The sequence below is a fragment of the Rana temporaria genome, chromosome 1, assembly GCF_905171775.1.
Source record: "Rana temporaria chromosome 1, aRanTem1.1, whole genome shotgun sequence".
Classification (NCBI taxonomy): domain Eukaryota; kingdom Metazoa; phylum Chordata; class Amphibia; order Anura; family Ranidae; genus Rana; species Rana temporaria.
In genome coordinates, this window is record NC_053489.1 from 432258522 (window position 1) to 432278610 (window position 20089).

Sequence of the window (20089 nt, forward strand, 5' to 3'; positions counted from 1 at the left end):
AACTGAAAAGCTCAGGGGGAATGGTTGCTGTACTAACTATTCAATGTTAGTACAGCAACCTCCCCTGCTGTGCTATTGTGTTCTGGCAGGGGGACGTCCCCCCCGCCAAAACACTGCTGTCAGCTCTCTCAGTCGTTGGATGAGAGTGCTGATCAGGAGTCAATCGTGTGTACTAGGCTTAAAGTGATTGTAAATGATCACCTTGTTAAACAACCCATTCAGTTTCAAATAGAAATGAAAGGTCAAACATTTTTTAAATAGATAAAAAAAAATACATTATAAATACCTTTTCAGTGAATAGCTGTGCAGCAGGGGTGTGTCAACACAAGTCTGATCATTGGTGGAGAGCAGGCTGAGTTCCCAGCATTGCTAGAGAACTGACCATGGTGTGCTCTCCTGCGTTGTGTGGTCAGTTTTTAATAGGAAAGCAGAGGGACTGGCAGGAACACCAGGGATTTCACATGAAGGAAGAATACAAACAGAATAGGATACTTGCTCATATAAGTACATGGTACAGCTGGCACATATCAGGAATCAGGGGCTTATTTACCACGAGGCAAACAAGGCGTTTGCCCGGGGTGGGAAAAAATTTAAATGTGGCAGGCGGCCATTTCTAGTCTTGCCTAGGGCAGCACAAAACCAAAATACACCATACTTCCAGAGAGGAGCTGGGTGACACTGATAGTGGCCGAGTGTTTGGACCGCGGCTGCACAATCTTTTAAAGGCACAAACCTTCTATTTCTATGTAAGTGCATTTCTTTTAATAAAATTGGCACACATGAATTACTACACCATGAGAGCCCTACCTGTGGTTCTTTAAGACCACTGGAAGCTAAAGGATTAGAGGCCGAGGGCTATTTAAAGGGACATCAACTATCTAATACCACCAAGGAAAGCAATAACCCATTAAAATATCTGGAAAGGAAAGACCATCTTGTTTATGCCCCAGGGAGGAAAAAGTGCATATGTTATTAGGTCCAAGTGTTGAGCACGCAGTGGATGATTTTATTTGTGGGACTTATTGTTTTATTATTATTGTTATTTTATGGATTTATAATGAAATGTAGAAGACACAGAGATATTATAAGCATGTGATATATAATTTTGTCATTTGGATGCACAGTGATGTCGATGTTTATTGTCACATATTGATCACAGTGCCATTTGTATTTATTTTTGATTTCACTATAGAAGGTGCGCCGCATAGTTGTATATACATTTAGTAATGGAAAATTGTGGGGAATGTAGTTTTAAATAATAAACTTGTCATATTTACCTGCTCTGTGCAGTTGGACCTAACACTAACTGCCTGTCACACTGACACAAATGCAGTGATCAGTACATATATGATCACTGCATTCAGTGACACTGTGACAGGGGGTGGGGGGGTGATCACAAGGGGTTAATGTGCCTGCGTGTCCTGGTGTCAGTGTAGTGTTGTGCAGACTCACTGTGTGATGTAATCTCTCCATAGCGGCAGTTGAAAATACTGCCGAGAGGAGAGATCACATCACTTCCCTCTTCCTGTGTTTACACAGGCAGAGGAAGTGACACACGGAAGAGCGCGCGGATTGGCTGAGAGCGATCCGGAGGGGGCGGACAAAAACGAACAGCCGCCCCCTCAACCAGGATCGCTCGGACAGCCACGGGAACCGCCGCATGTACCGGGGGGGTCCCGATCGGACCCCCGACCCACGTCTAGGCAGGGACGTACAGGTACGTGGATGTGCCTGTCGTGCCATTCTGCCGACGTAAATGTACATGCGGCGGTCCTTAAGTGGTTAACAGAATTCAAACAAAACACCATCACACAATGTATTCCCCTCAAACCATATCTTTAGACAGATGTTCTGTCTCCGCATACAGCTTGACAAGTTCCATTCTACACACAAAACTGTATTTAGCATACATAATTAGAGATATGAATTCCGATATGAATTCTTCTACATATTTTTGGTAAAAAAAAAAAAAAACGCAATAAGCGTATATTGATTGATTTGTGCGAAAGTTATAGCGTCTACAAAATAGGGGGTCATTTTATGGTATTTTTATTATTTATTTTTATTATTTATTTTTTTACAAAAATTGGCGGCGATCTGTGATTTTTATTGGGACTGCGATATTGATCGGACACTTTTGACACATTTTTGAGACCATTCACATTTATACAGCGATTAGTGCTATAAAAATGCACTTATTACTGTATAAATGTCACTGTCAGGGAAGGGGTTTACACTCGGGGCCGATCAAGGGCTTAACTGTGCTCTAACTGAAGGGGGGATGGTACTTACTAGGGGAAATGACAGATCACTGTTCATACTTTGTTTGAACACACGATCAGTCTCTTCTCCCCTAAGAGATCTGGGATCAGTGTGTTTACGCACACAGATTTCGGTTCTCGCTCTGTCATGAGCGATCGCGGGTGCCCGATGGTCATCGTGCCCGCCAGGCACTCGCATCAGCTCCAGGGGCATGCCGCCAGCACGCCCCCCTAGTGGCCAAAAGGCAAAACGCCATAAGGTAACATCGCTTTGCCCAGCCCAGGGCCAAATTAACATAGGGGCTATTGGAGCTGCAGCTCCAGGCCCCTTCCTCAAGATAGGCCCATTTGCCCAACAAAATATGTATGTAGCTAAAGACCCACCCCACTACTGGTCAATATGGGGCTGCTATCATTTATGGTTCCGGAGATACGGGGCTGCTTGCGCAGCCTGTCAGAAGCTACATATAGAGCGGCCAGTTTACAAGCTGACACACTCTGCAGCAGCAGACTGAGAGGATGAGATCAAAGTGCTTATAATAACTATTTGTATATTACTTATGGTAATTAACCCCATACCACCCAGGCCAATTCTGACACTTCTCTCCTACATGTAAAAATCATCATTTGTTTTTTTGCTAGAAAATTACTCAACCCTCAAACATTATATATATATAAAAAAAACACTAAAGTTAGCACGATTTTTTTTTGTATACTAAGCAATGCTTTAACTTTTTTTACAGGTTACATGTTTAGAGTTACAGAGGAGGTCTAGTGCTATAATTATTGCTCTCGCTCTAACGATCGTGGCATATGTAACCTGTGTGTATCTGGCTCTGATACTAGCCAGGGCCTTCCCAGGGACTGACTAGTATCTCTCCCAGCATGTCCCCACACACCCTCTCACCTGCTGACCTGTGGATGGGAGAATCACTTCTGCAGTGTTAGGCTCCTTTCACACGGGGCGGATCAGTAATGATCTGCCACGTGAACCTCCGCTTGCTCAGCGGGGATCGCTCCGTTGATCCACGCTGAGCCGGCGGATGACAGGGCGGTCCCCGCACACTGTGCAGGGACAACCCTGTCTTTTCTCCGCTCTCCCCTATGGGAGGATCGGATGAACACGGACCGTCTGTCCGTGTTCATCCGATCTGCCAGACGGATGGAAAAGTAGGTTTTTCCTCCGTCACACTTTGGCGGATCGGAGCGGGTCGGATGTCAGCGGGCATCCGCGGCTCCATAGAGGAGCACGGAGCGCCCGTTCAGGTCCGCCTAAAAACTGGCATGTGAAAAAAAAAACAATGTGAAAGAGCCCTTATTGTGTTCTGCCTGTGAATACAATGATCAGTGTTGCTAACTATAGCTGGCAGCACTGATTGTTTTGGGAAAAACAGGACAGGCTGTTTGTACTCAAGTCAGATAATAGATTGACTTGTGTAAAACCAGCTAGCCCATACATAGATCGACTATGGCTGGTCTCTGCTTAATTGGCGTAATTTCAATGTATGTACCGCTTAACCACTACGCATTTCCTAAACATCCTTCCACAAACCTTTACATTTTTCCTTCCCAGATTCCTTCATCCTCCTCACCTGTACATACTCTCCACACTTCTCTCCTTTACATACTGCTCACTGTCATACCCTCCACACTTCTCTCCTATACATAGTGCCCGCTGTCATACACTTCTCTCCTGTACATAGTGCCCCCCTATCGCACTCTCCACACTCCTCTCCTGTACATACTGCTCACTGTCATACCCTCCACACTCCTCTCCTATACATAGTGCCCACCGTCATACTCTCCACACTGATCTCCTGTACATACTGTTCACTGTCATACCCTCCAAACTTCTCTCCTATACATAGGGCCCACTGTCATACCCTCCACATGTCTCTCTTGTACATACTGCCCACTGTCATATCCTCCCCACTCTTCTTCTGTACATACTGCTCACTGTCTTACCCTCCACACTCATTTAATGTACATACTGCTCAGTATCATACCATCCACACTCCTCTCCTGTACATACTGCTCGCTCTCATACCCTCCACATTCCTCTCCTGTACATACAGTGATGAAAATAAGTATTTGAACACCCTGCTATTTTGCAAGTTCTCCCACTTGGAAATCATGGAGGGGTCTAAAATTGTTATCGTATGTGCATGTCCACTGTGAGAGACATAATCAAAAAAAAAAAACCAGAAATCACAATGTATGATTTTTTAAACTATTTATTTGTATGATACAGCTGCAAATAAGTATTTGAACACCTGAGAAAATCAATGTTAATATTTGGTACAGTAGCCTTTGTTTGCAATTACAGAGGTCAAACGTTTCTTGTAGTTTTTCACCAGGTTTGCACACACTGGAGGAGGGATTTTGGCCCACTCCTCCACACAGATCTTCTCTAGATCAGTCAGGTTTCTGGGCTGTCGCTGAGAAACACAGAGTTTGAGCTCCCTCCAAAGATTCTCTATTGGGTTTAGGTCTGGAGACTGGCTAGGCCACGCCAGAACCTTGATATGCTTCTTACAGAGCCACTCCTTGGTTATCCTGGCTGTGTGCTTCGGGTCATTGTCATGTTGGAAGACCCAGCCTCGACCCATCTTCAAAGCTCTAACTGAGGGAAGGAGGTTGTTGCCCAAAATCTCGCAATACATGGCCCCGGTCATCCTCTCCTTAATACAGTGCAGTCGCCCTGTCCCATGTGCAGAAAAACACCCCCAAAGCATGATGCTACCACCCCCATGCTTCACAGTAGGGATGGTGTTCTTGGGATGGTACTCATCATTCTTCTTCCTCCAAACACGGTTAGTGGAATTATGACCAAAAAGTTCTATTTTGGTCTCATCTGACCACATGACTTTCTCCCATGACTCCTCTGGATCATCCAAATGGTCATTGGCAAACTTAAGACGGGCCTTGACATGTGCTGGTTTAAGCAGGGGAACCTTCCGTGCCATGCATGATTTCAAACCATGACGTCTTAGTGTATTACCAACAGTAACCTTGGAAACGGTGGTCCCAGCTCTTTTCAGGTCATTGACCAGCTCCTCCCGTGTATTCTCCCTGGGCTGATTTCTCACCTTTCTTAGGATCATTGAGACCCCACGAGGTGAGATTTTGCATGGAGCCCCAGTCCGAGGGAGATTGACAGTCATGTTTAGCTTCTTCCATTTTCTAATGATTGCTCCAACAGTGGACCTTTTTTCACCAAGCTGCTTGGCAATTTCCCCGTAGCCCTTTCCAGCCTTGTGGAGGTGTACAATTTTGTCTCTAGTGTCTTTGGACAGCTCTTTGGTCTTGGCCATGTTAGTAGTTGGATTTTTACTGATTGTATGGGGTGGACAGGTGTCTTTATGCAGCTAATGACCTCAAACAGGTGCATCTAATTCAGGATAATAAATGGAGTGGAGGTGGACATTTTAAAGGCAGACTAACAGGTCTTTGAGGGTCAGAATTCTAGCTGATAGACAGGTGTTCAAATACTTATTTGCAGCTGTATCATACAAATAAATAGTTAAAAAATCATAAATTGTGATTTCTGGATTTTTTTTTTTGGATTATGTCTCTCACAGTGGACATGCACCTACGATGACAATTTCAGACCCCTCCATGATTTCCAAGTGGGAGAACTTGCAAAATAGCAGGGTGTTCAAATACTTATTTTCCTCACTGTACTTCCTATTGTCATACCCTCCACACTCCTCTCCTGTACCTACTGCTCACTATCTTACCCTCCACACTCATTTAATGTACATACTGCTCAGTATCATACCGTCTACACTCCTCTCCTGTACATACTGCTCACTGTCATACCCTCCACACTCCTCTCCTGTGCATACTGCCCACTATCATACCCTCCACACTCCTCTCCTGTGCATACTGCCCACTATCATACTCTCCACACTCCTCTCCTGTAGATACTGCGCCCATCATACCCTCTACACTCCTCTCCTGTACATACTGCCCACTGTCATACCATCCACACTCCTCTCCTGTACATACCGCCCACTGTGATACCCTCCACACTCCTCTCCTGTACATACTGCTCACTGTCATACCCTGCACACTTCTCTCCTGTACATACTGTAACCCAACCTTACCCTCCACACTCCTCTCCTGTACATACTGTAACCCAACCTTACCCTTCACACTCTACATACTGCCAACTATCTTTCTCTCCACATTCCTCTCCTGTACATACCGCCTCCCATCATACCCTCCACACTCCTTTCCTGTACATACTGCCCACTGTCATACCCTCTAAACTCCTCTTTGGTAAATACCACCCTCTGTCATACCTTCCACACTCCTCTGCTGTGCATACTGCATACTGTCATACCCTCCACACTCCTCTCCTGTACATACTGCCCACTGTCATACCCTCCACACTCCTCTCCTGAACATAGTGCCCACTGTCATACCCTTCACACTCCTCTCCTGTACATAGTGCCCACTGTTAGACCCTCCACATTCCTCTCCATCACCTGCACATACTTCCCAGTTTTATACCGTCCCTACTCCTCTCCTACGCCTCTTACCCACAAAAACAGTTCTTTAAAATTATACTGAATATCCTTAATATTACCAGCTTTAGAATGGGCACACTTGTGTTAGTTCAACTAAAGGAAATCTTCTCAGTCCTCATATTTGTTCTGCCCATTATTAGTACTTTTTTAATTTTGTGATCTCTACTGTGATGTATAGAGGAACATAGGGGATCTCAGCTACTCTAAATATAGCACTTGTAAAAAAAAGTGTCCCTTTAAAATATTTTTGAAATGTTGGCAACTATGCACTTAGGCACTGCCCAAGGGCCACCAGGTCAGTAGGGGGCCCCATGAGAGGCTCCTGGGATCCTGTAAAAATAAAGTGATAGTAAACTTTGCTAACAATACTACTTTTTAGAGACCCTGAGGTAGATTATGCCATAGTGTACAAATATGCGCAGCATATTAGCACATTAGGGTACACTTAAATTGTCAGACTAAGCCCTCCAGTGCTTCGATTTGTGATCTGTCCGGCGGGTCCCGGGCACTTCCATCTTCACCCGGTCTTCCTTCTGGGCTCTGTGCCTTCGGTCACTTGGCTGGGCTGCGTTGATGTCATTCCCATACATGCTCATGCGCATCCTCTCTCTCTCATCCCCCCTTTTTCTCTCATCCTCTCTCCCTTACCACTTACACCTCTCTCTCTTTCTCCCCCCCCCCCCCCTCTCTCTCTCGTTAATTTAATTTGTTATAGCATAAAATTGTTTGTATATTTATTCTTTATAAAAGGCCCACCAAAATCCTCAGCACCAGGCCCATGATGTTCTTAATCTGGCCCTGGCCCAGCCATGCCATTCTGCCGCAGTAAAGCAAGTGCTTAATGTTTATCATTGCACTGACCTCTTGCTTTTCAGTTTTGTTTTTCTTATGGCCACTTGGCTTGATTACTTGCCTGTCCAGGTTACTTTATCTTTGCACTGTGTTATTGTGCTGTACAAAAAAAATAAAAACTTTTTTTTGTTTTGTTTTCTTTGTAAAATAAATTGTATTGATGATGATACTGATCAAATTGTTTTTCGCATATTTTCAGCTTTTATATAAGGGTACATTCTAAGACTGATGATCTCATCTGTTTGATGGCCAGATGGGATTTCCAAAACTGGAAAAACGGTCCAGTTACTGCACCCCAGTGTATAATGTGTAAAGTACACTGCGACTGCAATTTTTTGTGTTTGTCAAAAAGTTTGCATCACATGCTTATTAGCTACTTGCTTACTGGGCACATATACCCCCTTCCTGCCCAGGCGAAATTTCAGCTTCCGGCACTGCGTCGCTTTAACTGACAATTTCGCGGTCGTGCGACGTGGCTCCCAAACAAAATTGACGTCCTTTTTTTCCCACAAATAGAGCTTTCTTTTGGTGGTATTTGATCACCTCTGCGGTTTTTATTTTTTGTGCTATAAACAAAAAAAGAGCGACAGTTTTGAAAAAAAAACACAATATTTTTTACTTTTTGCTATAATAAATATCCCAATTTTTTAAAAAAAAAAGTTATAGCGCCTACAAAATAAAAAAATAATAATAATTATGTCCCCTATCATTTTTTTTTTTTACTAGTAATGGCGGCGATCTGCGATTTTTATTGGGACTGCGACATTATGGCGGACACATGGGACACTTTTATTTTTTGGACCATTTACATTTATACAGCGAATAGTGCTATAAATATGCACTGATTACTGTATAAATGTGACTGGCAGGGAAGGGGTTAAACACTAGGGGGCGAGGAAGGGGTTAAATGTGTACCCTGCAAGGTGATTCTTACTGTGGGGGGAGGGGACTGACTGGGGGAGGTGACCGATCTGTGTCCCTATGTACAAGGGACACACCATCGGTCTCCTCTCCCTGACAGGACGTGGATATCTGTGTTTGCACACAGAGATCCACGGTCCTGCTCTTACTGGGCAATTTTAGTGGCTCTAAAAGACGAGGACGTCATATGACGTCCTGTCAGAACAATAGAGCTATCGTGCCGCCATCAGTGGTTAATGTAAATTGGTTCAAATAAATAGAATCACCCCAAATTTAGGGTCAGGTCTATTTTCTCTATTTGGAGTGCATTTGGACTAGACTGAACCAAGGTTCAAATTTCTAATCTTCCTGGTTTGTTAAATCCTATACTGTGACTATACTGTGGTATAGAGACATAGGGGGTTAATTACTAAAGCTGGAGAGTGCAAAATCTGGTGCAGCTCTGCATAGAAACCAATCGGCTTCCAGGTTTTATTGCCAGAGCTTAATTGAACAAGCTGAAATTAGAAGCTGGTTGGCTACCATGCACAGCTGCATCAGATTCTGAGTGCTCCAAGTTTAGTAAATCTCCCCCATACCGCATTAAACCAGTGGGGACGTGAGAGTGCTGTGACCAACTTCATAGCTTTAAATGAAGTCCCTAGCAATATTAAAATAAAAATATACACAAAATAAATGAAAACTTGCAGCAAAAAAAAAAAAAAAAAATTTTGCTATGGACAGGACAGCAGAAATTACCACTGACCTTAAATCAGCGACAAAGCAAATTCCAAGACACAAAAAAAAAGCACCCAATGTTAGGAACACAATGGCAGAAAAGGGGTTCACTGCCCAAAGTGAACAATTAGAATTAGCAATCAGAATTACAACAGTTTCTTAACTGACCCTAATCTACTAATATGCAGTTTGTCAGCCTGCCCTACAGGCAACTTTCTTTTTTTTAATAGTGAAAAGGCGGGCTAATGCCCACTTATTAGCCCTTCTAAGACTGCTGGTCATTGTTCAAAGGCCATGCAGTGCAATATGGCTTAAAATCATTTCTCCTGGGTGAATTTGCACAAAAATTCAAACCCACAAGGTTCACTTCAAACCCATGGTAGGCAAAGCCAAATCGTACCCCTAATCCTGCTGTGTCCAATGCTTGGGAGGCTCTCAGGGAGGAAATCAATTGGTGTTTTGAGTCTGGCAGCCCCAGATATACAGTATATAGAACATTCAACTACAGTACCACATCCTCCAGAGTCTGCCAACAGTCCAGAGCTGTTCTGCCCTGGGCCCTATATATACTGTCACTTGGTAATTCCAATGCAGTTGCCCAGATAGGTAATAAACCAAGAATAACTTTGCTCCACGTGCTTCTCAAACTGAAATATTCTGGGGCAATCCTGGCTACTGGGGCTTATTCAGCTCTTATGAGTGCAAAAATATATCCCAGCATTTATAGCCACACAGTTAACTCTTTTACATTAATCCTATTATCATGGTGTCATGTACATGTTAGGGCTGATGATGGTTGTCCAAGAGCATGACAGGAGATGTGGAAGTATGTGGGACCACTCTGTTTTATTCCCTAATCCAGTCGCCATAGTACCATGAAGTCTTTGACAGGTGTTAATCCACGTTAACTGACTAAAGGTGTGAATTGTTGTCAAATCACCAGATAAAATAACATTATTAATTATATGTGTGTGACAGATGGTTTTGAAGTCCCCCAGATCTGTTTAGGGATGGTTGTCCAGTCTGTCCAAAACTTGCACCTCCCTGTCCTCCAAAGAATCTTCCCCATCTTAAAGAACTATGATACTGCGTACACACGACCATTTTTCGTATTATAAAAAATGACGTTTTCAGGCTCTAGAAAAAACAAATTTTTTTCCAACCCGATCATTAAAACGCCCTTGCCTACACAGGATCATGAAAAAAAAAATGCTCTAGCAAAGCGCGGTGACGTACAACACGTACAACGGCACTATAAATGGGAAGTTTTATTCGGATGACGCCACCCTTTGGGCTGCTTTAGCTGATTCCGTGTTAGTAAAAGACGATTCACGCTTTTCTGTCTGTTACAGTGTGATGAATGTGCTCACTCCATTACGAACAGTAGCTTTACCAGAACGAGCGCTCCCGTCTCATAACTTTCTTCTGAGCATGCACTGATTTTTCACGTCGTTAAAGCCCACACACGACCATTTTTTACAACCCGAAAAACGACAACGTTAACGTTGTTAAAAAATAGAGCATGTTCGATTTATTTTTTTGCCCGTTTTTCAGAACCCGAAAAATGCTCTGAAGACCACACACAATCTTTTTAATGACATTAAAAAAAGCGTCATTTTTTACAACCCGAAAAACGGTTGTGTGTGGTCTCTTTCACACACACATCAATTTTGACAGACTCCGCTTGCTCAGCAGGGATCATTCTGTTAATCCCCGCTGAGCTGGCGAATGACAGGTCCGTCTCTGCTTACTGTGGGGAGATGGACTGTCAGATCTCTGCTCTCCGCTATGGCGGATCAGATGAAAACAGATCCGCTTGTTCGTTTTCACCCGATCGGCCAGATGAATGGAAGATAGGGTTTCCATCCAGATTCAGACGATCGGAGTGGATGTCAGCGGACATGCCACCGCTGACATCTGTCACTCCATAGACCTGCATGGAGTGTCCGTTCAAGTCCGCACTAAAGAACTGAAAGGCGGACCTGAACAGTCCGCATGTGTGAAAGGGCCCTTAGGGGTCTTTCACATCTACGGACTGTTCAGGTCCGCCTGTCAGTTTTTCAGGTAGACCTGAACATATGCTCAATGTACTCCTTAGGAGCGACAGATGTCAGTGGTGACATTCGCTCCTCTAAATCCAGATTGATCAGTTTAAATTCGATCCCCCATAGCGGAGAGCGGAGATCTGACAGATCTGTCTCTCCACAGTAAGCAGAGATGGACCTGTCATCTGCCGGCTCAGCGGGGTTCAATGGACCTGGATTGACGGATGAAAAACGGACATCAATGCATGTCTATGAAAAAAACGGATGACAACAGATGATCATCTATTTTCGACCGTTTCCTTCGGTTCTGTTAACATCTGTTTTTTGTACAAATGAAAGCCCTATTTTTCCTCTGTCCAAAAAAGGTATTGGAAGAAAAACGGATGTAAACTGACAAATGATCAGTTTTTCATCCATTTTTGCAACCAGTCACTGGGGGGGGGGGGGGGCAAGGAGAGGGGTAGGACAGGGGAAGAGCAGTATACACAATGAGAGCGGCCATTTAAAGACTAAGAGCCGGTTCACACTGGGCGACCTGGGATCCGACTTCAAGTTGCCCCAAGTCGCGTGGTCGAGGAAATCAATGGAAGTGAATGGGAGCCGTCTTAAAGTGGAGGTTCACCCAGAAATGGCAATTTTTAAGATTAGATTCATGCTCATTTTGTCAAGGGGAATCGGGTAGTTTTTTTAAAATCGAAGCCGTACTTACCGTTTTAGAGATACATCTTCTCCGCCGTTTCCGGGTATGGGCTGCGGGACTGGGCGTTCCTTCTTGATTGACAGTCTTCCGACAGGCTTCCGACGGTCGCATCTATCGCGTCACGATTTTCTGAAAGTAGCCGAACGTCGGTGCGCAGGCGCCGTATAGAGCTGCACCGACGTTCGGCTTCTTTCGGCTACTCGTGACGCAATAGATGCGACCGTCGGAAGCCTGTCGGAAGACTGTCAATCAAATAGGAACGCCCAGTCCCGCAGCCCATACCCGGAAGCGGCGGAGAAGATCGCTCTCTAAAACGGTAAGTACTGCTTCGTTTTTAAAAAAACTACCCGATTCCCCTTGACAAAATGAGCATGAATCTAATCTTAAATTTTTTTTTTAGGGTGAACTCCCGCTTTAATGTACACTACTGAAGTCGCTCCGACTGTAGAAAAGGTTCCTGTACTACTTCAATCCGACTTCTAGGCAACTTGTAGGCAACTTGTACCCATTGATTTCAATGGAAGTTGCCGCAGAAGTCGGATCACTGTCTTAACTGAAGCAACAATACAGGAAGATAACATACATTTCTCAGGCAAACCCCTCCCCCTCCCTCCCACAGAGCTGATTGTTGTTTGATTGGCCACTGAAAAGCCTACTGTCCTGGAGGCGACTTGAAGTTGCCTTGTACTGTCCAAGAGGCAACTTGAAGTTGCCTTGTAAGTTGCCTGATGATTCATACTCAAGTCGTGTCTAAGTTGCCTCCCAAAGTCGTGCTGTGCTAGAAGTCGTGTTGCCCCTGTGAGAATGGGCTCTAAATCTTTTTCTGACACTTGTTGCTTACAAGTTAAAATCATTATTTTTTGCTATAAAGTTACTTAGAACCCCCAAACGTTATATACATATATATATATATTTTGCAGAGACCCTAGAGAATAAAATGGCGATCGTTGCAATATTTTATGTCTTACTGTATTTGCGCAGCCGTCTTTCAAACACAATTTTTGGGGGAAACATAAACTTCCATGAATAAAAAAATAAATAATAAAATGAGCCCAATTTTTTTTGTATAATGTGAAAGATGATGTTTCGCCGCAAAAATCGCCATCTTTATTCTAAGCAAAAAAAAAATCGCCATTCTCATTTTATCCAGAATCGTGCAGCTCCAAAAATTTGACTTAGGCCCCTTTCACACATGTGGACCGTTTGTCCGCTTTTTCATCCACCCGTTTACAGATGAAAAAGGAACATACATTAATCCCTATGAGATAGTGGGTGTCAGCGGATGAACATCCACTGACACCTGATCTCATCGGTGTCTGCAATGCTCCGATTCTGCAGATGGAGGAAAATCCTATTTTTCCATCCGTCTGCAGAGCGGATCGGGTGAACACAGACGGTTCGTGTTCATCCGATCCCCCCATAGGGGAGAGCGGAGATCTGACAGGGCGGTCCCTCCACAGTGTGCGGAGACCCCCCTGTCATCTGCCGGCTCAGCAGGGATCAACGGAGCGATCCCCGCTGAGCAAGCGGATACACATGTACGGATCCTCATGGGATCCATACATGTGAAAGGGGCCTTAAGTGGATGAAAAACTGATGAAAAACTGATGACAACCAAACCGTTTTTTTCTTTGAAAAAACGTGACTGAACTGATGAAACAAACGGAAGACGTGTGTGAAAGGGGCCTTACAGTAATGCACAATGTGCTTAGAGTACTGTCACAGAAAGATGAATGTCTCAAATAACTAGATCCTACATGTTCTGTCATTTGGACACTATCAGTGTAGGCAGCCTCTACTATCTCAAGTGTTCCAGCATGTCTGTAGCTCTGTCTGAACTCATGTATGCCATCAAAAGACAGCCCTAAAACACTTAACCCTCTCAGTGCATTGCTTTGCTGCAGAATGCAAAAATACACGCTTCTCAGCAGACAGGAAACCATAAGTCTAGTGTTACTGTACAGTGTAAGAGATAGCTGAGCTTCCATGTTAAGCCATAGGGCACTGCAGGGTTAACGGTAGTGAACATTTGCATCCTGTTGCCTGAAGGCATTTAGGTTTCCGGAGATCCTGAGTACAATTCCTCTTTCTAACAACATGGCTGCCTGCTTAGAGGTAATGTGCCTTTGACTGTACATGTTTCTTTGCTGTTTCTATACCTGAAATTGTGATGTTTCTTTGTGTCCGTCTAATGGTCTACTTACATTGTTAGAGAAAAGCATAAATAACTGTGTGAAAGACATCACTTACTAATGTATGAGTTCCTGAATGTACAATGCTGGGATGTGGCAGCAGTGTATAACATAGCTTCAGGCTTGTGTTCTCCATAAAAGGAATTGTTATGAATATTTGTGCAGAATGTTTCTTTGTGTGAACCTCTAGTGCTGCATTGTGACTTATAAAGTCTAGCTTTCTTTATTATTATTTTTTTTTTCCGTATCTTGTTTTTTGATTGAATTGTATATACAAATGCATGAAAATGTCTTCAGAAACATTTTGTAAGGCTTAATATACACATGGGGCCAGATTCAGAAAGATCAGCGGATCTTTCTGCTGGCGTAACGTAACTCATTTACGTTACGCCAACGTAAGTTTTTCAGTCAAGTGCTGTATTCACAAAGCACTTGCCTGTAAAGTTGCGGCGGCGTAGCGTAAATCCACCCGGCGGAATTCAAATTCAGCGGGTAGGGGGTGTGTATCATTTAAATTATGCGCGTCCCCACACCGAACTAACTGCGCAAATGCCGGCCGCGACTGAATCCCAGTGCGCATGCTCCAAATGACGTCGGCAACTCGTCATACTTTCGTCGTGAACGTAAATTACGTCCAGCCGTATTCGCGAACGACTTACGCAAACGACGTAAAAATTTCAAAACCCGGCGTGGGAACGACTGCCATACTTAACATAGGATACGCCGCACATACCCCTCATATAGCAGGGGTAACTATATGCCGGAAAAAGCCGAACGCAAACGACGTAAAAAAAAACGCCGGGCGGTCGTTCGTTTCTGAATCGGCGTAACTCCTCATTTGCATATTCCTTGCGTAAACAAACGGAAGCGCCAGCTAGCGACCGGCCTGGAATTGCAGCCTAAGATCCGACGGTGTAAGTTACACCTGTCGGATCTTAGGGATATCTATGCGTAACCTGATTCTATGAATCAGGCGCAAAGATACGACGGCCGGACTCAGAGATACGACGGCGTATCTCTTTTCTGAATCCGGCCCAGGATGTTTTAAAACCCTCTCCTGAATGATTGAACTTGACATATAGTAACCGTGTTTACATGTCGCATTTAGCCGTGTTTACGTTTAGAAGTGTTTTTAACTACTTCAGATCTGCGCTATAGCCGAAAGACGGCTACAGCGTGGACCTAATTTTCCGGGATGGTATCCAAGGACATCCTCCCGTTCTCGAGCGGCCTGCGTGCCCCCTGCAGGGCGTGTGCGGCGTGCTCTGTGATCAGCGAATCTATGAGACTCGGCTGATCACAGATCGGAGTAAGGGGTCGATCCCGACCTCTTACCACGTGATCAGCTGTCAGCCAATGACAGCTGATTATGTGATGTAAATAGAGCCGGTAATGAGCTATTTTTTCTCCTCACGCTGATGGCGTGAAGACAAAAAAAAGCCGATCACCAGCGGCTGTCAGGGACATCGGTCCTGATCAAGGAGAGCAGCCACCTGCTCATCTGTGCCACCTGCCAGTGCCACCTACCAGTGCACAACAGTGCTGCCTACCAGTGCCATCAGTGCCCACAGTGCCACCCATCAGTGCCCACAGTGTCATCTACCAGTGCCGCCCATCAGTGTCACCTACCAGTGCCCCCATCAGTGCCATCTTATCAGTGGCCATCTGTGCCGCCTTATCTGTGCCCATCAGTACCACCTTATCTGGGTCTTTTGATGTAGATGAGGCCCTGATACAACCTCAGGGCTAACCCATTCTGCCGTTTGATTTAAATTAATAAGGTGAGATATATAGATCAGACAAGGAAACTACATCTGCTCACCTTTCAGCTCAGTCCCAACAGGAAGTGACTAGAGCCTGCTGGCTTTTTATTAAAACCACAGAATCACAAATACATGCATTTGATTGGTTCACATTATAAATCCCAGCCCCCTTTACCCACCCCCCCTCTGTGGCTTGCCCTTGGCATGAAACTCTCATTGGTCAGTCCATATAAGGGTCTTTCCCTGTTCCATGTTCTTCTCCTCGTGGCATAAAAGTTCTCTCAGTAAAGCAGACAAGTTTCCTTCCAAGCATCACACAAGCTTTCAGGAGATCAGTGAAAAGAAGGGGGGAGGGAAGGTTAAAGTCCACTTTAGAAGGAAAGAAATGACATCTGTTCCCAAACTTCAGTTCTTTTTGTCATTCATATTTTTAATGCTGAGTTCATTACTTTTAAAACTTAATTTCATATCTGACAAATCTTATCAAGGAAAATAAGCAGTATTGATCATTCCCATACATACATATGCATAATGCGTATAAAAACAAATAAACAGTATAAGGAATATAGGAAAGAGAAACATTTCAGTGATTCTAATAATAAAAAGTATTAGCCTAATTTGAAAATAGGGATTTTAGAATCATCTCCATCACTCACAGTGCCCACCAGTGCAGCCTATGGCCCCTTTCAGACATGCAGACCATATGTCCGCTTTTTCATCCATCCGTGTACGGATGAAAAAGGGACATACATGTATCCCTATCCCATCCACTGACACCCGCTATCCATAGGGATACATGTATGTCCCTTTTTCATCCGTACACGGATGGATGAAAAAGCAGACATAGGCCATAGTTCTAATTAGAACCCCCAAACATTATATATACAATTTTATTCTAACACCCTAGAGAATAAAATGGCGGTCGTTGCAATACTTTCTGTCACACCGTATTTGCGCAGTGGTCTTACAGGCGCACTTTTTTGGCAAAAAATACACATTTTTTTATAAAAAAAAAATAAGACAGCAGTAAAGTTAGCCCAAATTTTTTATATTGTGAAAGATAATGTTAGGCCGAGTAAATTGATACCCAACATATAACGCTTCAAAATTCTAGGTAAAAGATGACTCACAGCAAACTGCAACTGGCTATATGTCTGTGGTTACTGCTTGATTTTCTTAAGAGATCTATAGTCACAGCATACACTTTCATTTGATAACATCAGCATTCAAATGGCAATACAAAACAATAGCTATCGTTGACAATCTAATATAAACTTACCTGAAAAATCTTCTTTCATGTTGCGGGTGCTACCTGTCTGCTACCATCTCTTTACACAACTTGAATTCCCTACATGCTTTGCAGTTTCTCCTCTGCTGTTTACTTTTAGTTTCTAAGAACTATATATCCCATGATACCTTACTGGCTGCAAGCAGAGATTCCTGTAATGACCCTGTGACGAACACGAGTGTCAGATCCCCGCTCTCCACGCTAACTTGCGACGAAGGACAGGCCGACCACACACCACGCTGTCACTTACGTAACAATGCCACTCTCAGTTGCGCCCAGCACAAAGATTTTCCAGCTTGCGGGACCACAATCTAAGTGCCAACAGCCTGAGAGCGATTGTCACTGGGCTAATTACACAATCTGTCACCACAGACAGTTCTGCTCAGAGGCCTTACTCTACAACAGTAGCGCTCTTCAGGAGGCAGGTTCGTTTATAGCTTGCATTAAGAGTTTTAGAGACAAGGTCAACACTTTTCAACATAAAAGGTTTATTAAGAAAAGGGCAAACTTGGTGTAATAAAATGTTACAGAAAAATATGTTTTAAAGAGATAATGACAATATACAGCCACAAAGTAATAAGGTAGAATTGAAGAAGAAGAATACTTGCAATTAATGTCCAAGGGTTGATCAGAGTTCGATCGATAAACTGTGTAATCGGTTCTCAAACTTGTCAGATGCTCCTGCTTGGATGGTAAAAGGAGAACTCCCTATTGACTTGGCATCTCCTCTTTTCTGTCAGATCAAAGGGGCGTTTGATACGAAAAGTGACCAACTGTCTGGTCATCTTAGTTAGAGGCTGGTTACTGGGAGGTGTCCATATTCATGCCCATATCCCAGGTCACTTTGTGATCCATTTTCATATCTCTGCAGCTCTAATGTTTACAGACTAACAATATCCATTTTATTGTCCAGCGTAATATTTGCTTTAAGAAAAGTCCAAATATGACAAGTTTGCCATTGTTATTTTACCTAGGATGACGAAATGGGGCCAGGGGCCTTCCACATAATTGATCATACTCATGTCTGGGCTTGAAACGTTACATATTATCTGAGGAAACTAAATATGTCCGTTGTTTGGCTGTGCTATGAGTTAGCTGGAAGTTATGAAACATGCTTAAAGCGGTGGTTCCCCTAAAAATAAAATGTTAGCATTGCCTTTCCCAAATAAATTACAATTAGAATCGGCCGGTTTTATTAAAAAAAAAAGGTCCGTACATACCGTTTGTTAGATTCGTTCCCACCGCCACTTCCGGGTACGATGCTGGCGGTGGGCATTCCTAATTGATGGACAGGCATCCGACCGACGCATACATCGCGTCACGAGATGCCGAAAGAAGCCGAACGTCGGTGCGCATGCGCCGTATAGAGCCGCACCGACATTCGGCTTCTTTCGGCATCTCGTGACGCGATGTATGCGTCGGTCAGATGCCTGTCAATCAAATAGGAATGCCCACCGCCAGCATCGTACCCGGAAGTGGCGGTGGGAACGAATCTAACAAACGGTATGTACGGAGCTTTTTTTTTTAATAAAACCGGCCGATTCTAATCGTAATTTATTTGGGAAAGGCAATGTTAACATTTTATTTTTAGGGGAACCACCGCTTTAACTTTCATACTTATTCCACAGTTTAAGCTTTATGAGTACTAAGGCATTTACGACCGGGGTCTGCTGATTCTCTGAGGGGAGAGAGTGACAGTTTTACGACAGGCCAGGAACCCTGCCAGGCGACCTTATCACCTAGCTTGGTTCTGCTTTTCTGATGAGATAACAACACTTTTGAAGCATAAAGCCTATGAATTCCTGAGAATAAGGGAGGAGGGAGTGAGTTTATTTCTACTGCTACACTGTTTAATATGTCATGGCTGCTGTATGGTTTTCATACAACATGGCCACTGCGACAGCTAGTCGCGTGTCCAGTGTGCAATATCGTTACAGACCCTACCTCCTGAAACTCCTCCTCTGTAGTTCAGAAGGCAGACTCTGTGAAATGTGTGACACAGCAGTACCTACTCACAGGACATAGTAAATACGTGTCACAGAATTCAAGGAAGTAAAAGTGTGGGGAACTTCACAAGTACATTAACTCCTTCACCCAGACATAACGCATATATGCAGCCTCACAGAAAGAGTTTTTTTTTATGGATATATGTATTATCTCCCTTTGTATTAGGTAGGACAAAAAAAAGCAAAATGGGCACTATTGTTTCTAGGCTGTATTACGGGTACAAACAACAAATAACATACACATATGTGGTTTTGCTACGATCGTCATGAGCAGGAGAATTTATTTTGCGTTGTTCTAAGGTGGTAGTTTTAAGGTAGTAACAAGAAATATACAGCTAAAAAAAGGTTTTTGTTTACTGGGCCAATTTTTCTTTGATAATAAAACAAAAATCAGAAGATATCCATAATCATTTACCACCAATTCATCCTGAAAAAAACAATGTATAATCCACCTGGATGCACAAAGTAGTTGTGATGATATGTATGGTTTTACTAACACATGTCAAAGTTGCAAAATTTGCTTTACCCTTAGGCGTGATCAATTAAAGAGGAAGTAAACCCTCTCTTAAAAAAAACAAACACCCTGCAAGACAAAGGCATAATGAGCTAGTATGCATAGCATACTAGCTCATTATGAATTACTTACCTGAGAACGAAGCCCCCGCAGTGGTCCTCGGACACATCCTCCATCGCTGCCATGATACCCAGAGTGACTTCCGGGTATTGCTGCTCCGGAGCAGCGATGACGTCACTCCTGAGCATGCCCACGGGAGCCGCCTTTAACAGCATGATGCCGTTAGTAACAGCAT

General features: G+C 43.7%; 1 protein-coding gene across 1 annotated transcript in view; it reads left to right on the forward strand.

Moving 5' to 3' along the window:
• The first annotated feature begins 14078 nt into the window (after window positions 1-14078).
• ABCG2 (ATP binding cassette subfamily G member 2 (Junior blood group)) overlaps window positions 14079-20089 on the forward strand; it is a 216695-nt gene continuing 210684 nt past the window's right edge. The window contains exon 1 of the mRNA XM_040325764.1: window positions 14079-14146. The gene's annotated coding sequence lies outside the window, so the exon portion shown is untranslated. The remainder of the gene's footprint in view (window positions 14147-20089) is intronic.